Consider the following 6,212-nt stretch of genomic DNA (forward strand, 5'->3'; position numbering starts at 1 on the left):
CAAATTAAGTGTGGTATGCACATTGGTTTAGTGTGTGTGCATACTAATTACATAAGCACACAAAAAATCAAGCATGTGTGCATAGTAATTAGTATGCACACACACTCAATTAGCATGCACACACGATTAATTGTGTGTTTGTGTGTGCATAAAATTTGTGTGTGTACATCCACTTTTTATATGCACACACACACACACACACACAACCTAATTATATGTGAGTATGTGTGCACACTAATTAAGATGCACACACATTTGAATATAGTGTGTATGCATACTAATTAGTATGCATGCACACACATACTCACTCACTAACTAGTATAAGGAAACACAATTAGTATGCACACGTGCTTGCTTTAATGTGTATGCATACAAATTAAGTGGTTCGCTCGTCAAAGAGCTCGTCCTGAGGGTAGCATGGCTGAAGGATGGCTTGTGCAAGAGTCTCTAGTTTTCATCAATGAGTTCTTGGGTTCAATTAATCCAGAGATGCCCCGATAGTGGACTAATGAGACCAACGCCAAGGTTACAGGGGACGAGCCGCAAGGACAAGGCGTAGTGAGAAAGATGGATCTCAGAATGCGAGAAAAGGTTATGAGATTCTATCTACTCAACTCAGAGGCAATGCAAAAGTGGTTAGAGAATTACGAAGAGGGAAAGCAACGACGTATTACAGAACGTTTGCAGTTCAAGCGCAATTGTGCCACTAGAAACCTGCCTTATCCTGACCATCTTCAAAAGCTGCCAGACTTTCCTACTGGTCGATGGTTAGATGCAACAATTTCGGAGGCAAAGCGAAATGGAGTGTTGATTACTGAAGAAGAACAGGAGATGTCAAGGGGTTGCGACTGGCATGTAAGTATTTCTACAACTTCTTTTTGAAAAATCCATATGGTCTACATTGCTTTAGTAAACCCTAAACTATGTGATTTATGTGCTTGTAGTATCACAAATACAAAGCTTTGTGGTCCCATGGGAGACACTTCAGAGTGCAGCGGATAGACGAACGAAGGGTGACCTTCGATAGTGGGGTTAGAGCAAGCTTCGTCCAAGAAAGTCGGGCCAGTGCCATGATGAAAACACACAGATTGGTCAGCTTGAATACTTTGGCTACATCCAAGACATTTTGAAGATTAGCTTCAGAAAGTTTGATACTTTTATCTTTGATGTCAAGTGGTTCAGAGTTATTACTAGTGGGCCTAATGCAACTGTACGTAAAGATAAGAGTGGATTAATTCAAGTGAACTCCAGGCGGGTGTGGATAGATGCTCGGGATACATTTGTACTTCCGCAGCATTGTGAACAAGTTGTGTTCACAATAGATCCACTATGGAATGAGAAGGATGAAGAAAATTTGTCTAAACCACGCTGGCTGTTTGTCGTTCAAGTTGCTCCACGGAGCAAACAAGTGTGTGAAGGATTGGATATAGAGTTTGAACAGTTTCAAGACTCAGAGGCACGGCAGACGGATGAGGATTTCGAAGTAGAGGTCAGCGATCAACAAATGCCAGAATCAAAACATGGAGATGACACCCTAAATGCGGAGCTAAATGCGGAGAGCGATAACGAAGTGGAGTTTGATGATGAAGATGCGGAAGTACAGATTGATATAGATATTTTTGGCGCATCAGCTCTCATAGAAGATGAGAGAATGACCACTGATTTTTGTTAAGATGTAATTTGTAATGAACACTTGCAACATCAATTAAATATAGTGATTTTTGTTACAGTTTCGTTTTTTATGGTATTTGTATTGCTTAAGTTGTTGAATAGTGAATTGACGTATTTCTGTTGTTCTTTGAATTTAAGTTTTGCAGCCATGGCCGACGATGACTATACATACTCTCCATACTTTAGTTTCCCAGTCACTCCGGCCGGCATGTCACCCGAGCAGATGGGTAGCTTCTTGTCGCAGTTTACACCTGAGCAGATTGCTCAGGCACGCAGTCTCTTTGGGGTGTAGGCACCTCCAGACCTAGTACATCTGGTTCTACACCTAGGACTAGTGTGCCTCCTACCCCCTTGACTAGTGTGCCCCCGAGTCTGATCGGCACTACACCTCCGACGAGTATACCAGTTACACCGAGAAGTGGCCGGTCTTTTTCGAGACGGTCTAAGCGTCGTTCAGGTGTCTCTTCTGGAGGCAGTGGTTGTTGTGGTGACAATGCTACCGATGCTTTCACACCACCGAGAGCGCGTCCACCGCTCTCTTCAGTAGACAGTTCACCAGCGAGCACACCACGTACACCTTGGGGATCACATGAGCATGATCCTAGCAAGGTGTATACGACCAGAGACGGAGCTGTGGTCATGGATACGATCGGAAAGGCCATGCGACAGAGGATATGACAGCTTTGTAGAGTGCAGTTTGGCCATTCTGTGATGGAGCATTGGGATGCTCAGGATCAGGAGAGGAAAAACTACATCGTTGAGGCCATTCATAGGGAGTACAGGCCGGCAGAGGGGTACGATAAAGTCTCGAATGACTGGATCTTGGGCGTGGCGATTGGCACCATGTCACATCGTCGATCAGAGCCCAGAGTCAAATTCAAGAACAATGAGCCGAAGCCGGCATGGTTGGACGCAGAGGAGTGGACAGCGATTGGTAGAGAGCTGACGGAGCATCCTGAGCGATTCCAGCAGTAGAGAGAGGCAGCCAGAGCACGTTTAGATTCTACTGGATCATCACACCTTGGGAGTGGAGGATACGACACGCTTCGCTACGAGTTTGTAAGTATCATAAAAACGCTTTGATTAACTAAATGTATATGTGTTATTTTTATATTTATTTATTGTTAAGTGTTTGGTTTTGCAGGAACTTGCAATGAAACGTCCTCCTACACGTGGAGAGGAGAAGTATGGCTACAAGCATGGGCTTGTAGCTCTTTTGACACAGCTAGCGGAGGAGGGAGAGGCCGTCGATTGGGAGGCCTTGCCTTGAGGGACAAAGTTCATGATTTGTATTGGTAGCTAGTTTTGTGTATATTCATGATTGTATATTTACACTTATAGTTACATGTTTTTAGTTTTTATTATCTGTTCATGGTCAGTTAGCAGATAGATGGATTTATGTTGTGATTATATATGGATTGAGTTATGTAATGAAGTCATGAAAATTCTTCGTGCTCAAGTGTTTGTAATCAATTTATGATATGGTTTTGGATTGGTAAATGAAGTTATGGTATGACTTGTTGTAGACGGACTTCCCCGATTGTAATTTGTGCAATTCAGTTTTGTTATGCTTATTGTTTAGGATTGACAAAGATTTGGTTATGGTTATGGTTATGGTTATGGTTATGGTTATGGTTATGTTTATGGTTATGCTTTTTGTTTTATGCTTATGGTTAACAAAGATTTGGTTGTGCTTATTGTTTTATGCTTATGGTTGACAAAGATTTGGTTATGCTTATGGTTGACAAAGACTTGGTTATGCTTATTGTTTTATACTTATGCTTATGTAATGTTGAATAAGTACTTGATCAACAGGTTTTGAATTCACTCTTTAGCGAGAAACAGAGTGGTGGATTGTCGTATCTTTTGCACTCCTCTTTTGAGTAGTGAGAGTTGGTTTATACTGCTTCAGTACATGTAGCAGTAGCAACTAACTCTCTCTGCACATAAGTGGAGTGAAATTGCTTTTGCACTTCTCCTTTGGATAGAGAGTGCTGCTTTTTGCTGCTGCAGCACATGTGGCAGCATTCAGTACTTCTCTCTGTCCAAAAATCGAAAAGGTGGAGTGCGGTTGCTTTTGCACTCTTCCTTTGGGCAGAGAGGGTTGGTTTCTGTTGCTGCAGTATATGCAGCAGCAACAGCCAGCCCTCTCTACCCAAAAAAAATTTGCAGATTTTGGCGTCGGTATAGGTGCTGCTATATGCGTCTGTATAGGCGTTGCTATATGCGTTGGTATCGCTGCTATATGCGTCGGTATAGGCGCTGCTATAAGCGTCGGTATAGGCGCTTCTATATGCATCTGTGTAGGTGTTGCTATAAGCGTCGGTATACGCATGGCAATCAACCTATAATTTCCAACGCGTATTTAGACAAACATATCGATGCATATATAATCGTCAATTTAGCGAGTTATACCGACGCGTATATAATAGCTTATTTGGGCGCGTAATTCAACGCTTATACCGACGTGTATGTAAGCATTTATATCGACGCGTATAAAAGCATGTTGATTCCGAGGCGGATATCGATGCGTATACCGACTTAATTCATTTTAAAAATAAACTCAATCCCGTCGATACATGTGCCGATATTCGCACGACGTGTTGTAATGACTATGTTTCAAGGAGTTTTAAATACTTTTAAAATACTCTATACTACTTTTTAAGTACTCTAAACTACATGTCTATACAATCCAAAATGAGTATGAAATTATTGGAGATACAAAAGTGTTTACAAATGTCCTATATAATCAAAAGATCATTTAGTAAAATCAAACACCTTTTATTGTAAATACCAAAAAAAGCTTCAAATTATAACCTACAAGTGTGTCCTTTTGTTGTGTTAAAACATATAGTTCTTGCAATCCCTAGTGGGGTGCATGCAGTGTTTGCATAAAAGCAAGGTTTATTGTATTTTGAAATAGAAAAAATTTGCATATCTTGATTAGCTTTGAGCTTTCTTTGAGGAAAATTAAAATTATTTTATAGGTTTTATTGTAAATACTAAAAAAATCTCACATTTTAATAAATAATTTGAGAGAGTTGTAACTTGCAAGAAGGTTACTTTTTGACAAGCATTTTATCCGTTTTTAAGATTTTGCTCGCTTTTAACGAATGAAAATGTGAGATTCCCTGGAAAAATACACTAATTTTACAAAGAAGAGAAGAGAAGAAGAGATCTTTTTAACATCATAGCAAAAATCCCAAGAGACTTAAAAGATCTATCCATTGATAAGGCTCAAACACACGATCTTCTGTTCAAGTGGGAACTAAGATAACAAATCTATCACACTCAGGTGATAGAAAGGTCATTATTAGTGCTCAAAAAATTACAATTTTTTTAGGTCATTAACACTGCTAAACAAAAACCTTTAACACTGCTAAACAAAAACCTATGTTTAGTGTACTCCCGTCTAAAAGTTTTGAGCCTTATCTCTAAATTTTAAATTTAGACTTACCTCTAAATTGAAAATTGTACCTGGGAGAACCAATAAAATATAAAACCTTGCAAAAAAATCATGCACTTGAAAAGGTCACTTGAGCTAAAGTTGCCCTTCGGTTATGAAGAAGGCATTTTGCCCAATCCGTCCTTAGAACTACGGTTGACGGTCCAAGTGCCTTTCAAAAGGTGAGTTGAAAGTTTAGGAGGGCTTTGGTGATGGTCTACCATCTTGGATCTATCGTCCACTAGATGATACTTTTATTTACCGATTGACCCTTGGGGATTGTCCATGGCAATGTGAACCTTGTGCAACCCTTGAAAGACATAGCAATGGGTTCAACACCGCCAAGGTCGAGGAGCTCTCGAATCCGCGACACTCACTATCTCTAGACTCTGCACTTGCTATCGTCATCTCTCTCTCTCTCTCTCTCTCTCTCTCTCTCTCTCTCTCTCTCTCTCACACACACACACACACACACGCAACTCATCAACCACAAGAAACATGCTCAACCAAGGGCCAATCAAGTGCACAATTTTGCTCCTAGTAGCTACAAAGTTGACCTTACTATCTACGACTTGCAACGATTTAGCCAATGCCGAGTCTCCAATGTTGTGGACCTACAAATTATGGTTGTGCTATATCAAGCTACAAATTGTGGCTATGTTGCAACGGCCACGCCTTGTACTGGATTTGTATGACTCTTTTGCCATATTTCATAACTCCTTAAACAGCTAATGTTTCTTGTTTCACTTTTTGGATGACCCTTTTTCCATAACCCAATACTCCCTTTAAACCCCTTTCAATAAAATTACATAAATCAACACTCAATAATCTTGCAGACACAAAAGCCTTAGTTGTCATGTAAATCTAGTAACAAGCCAACATGAACTTTCACCTTGTTATGTTTCTCAAATATATCCTTCATTTAAGCGCCTCATATGAATAGACATCTTCTTTGTCTTTTAGTTTGTATAATACTCCTGTCGTTTCAGAGCCTCATATGGATTTTTTTTTGACTTTCTAGAAGAAACCCTTAGTGTTGTGTTGGGTTACGAAGATTTTCATTGTTTTCAGTGCATGACGGTGACTTCTTTCTTTT

At 40.2% G+C, this 6,212-nt stretch overlaps 2 pseudogenes; both read left to right on the forward strand.

Moving 5' to 3' along the window:
- Positions 1-567: 567 nt before the first annotated feature.
- On the forward strand, positions 568-1,672 carry LOC147429825 (uncharacterized; annotated as a pseudogene).
- A 638-nt stretch (positions 1,673-2,310) lies between these two features.
- Positions 2,311-2,941, forward strand: LOC147429826 (uncharacterized; annotated as a pseudogene).
- Positions 2,942-6,212: the final 3,271 nt, after the last annotated feature.

This window comes from Adiantum capillus-veneris, chromosome 22 (assembly GCF_014529385.1).
Source record: "Adiantum capillus-veneris isolate H3 chromosome 22, ASM1452938v2, whole genome shotgun sequence".
Taxonomy (NCBI): Eukaryota; Viridiplantae; Streptophyta; class Polypodiopsida; order Polypodiales; family Pteridaceae; genus Adiantum; species Adiantum capillus-veneris.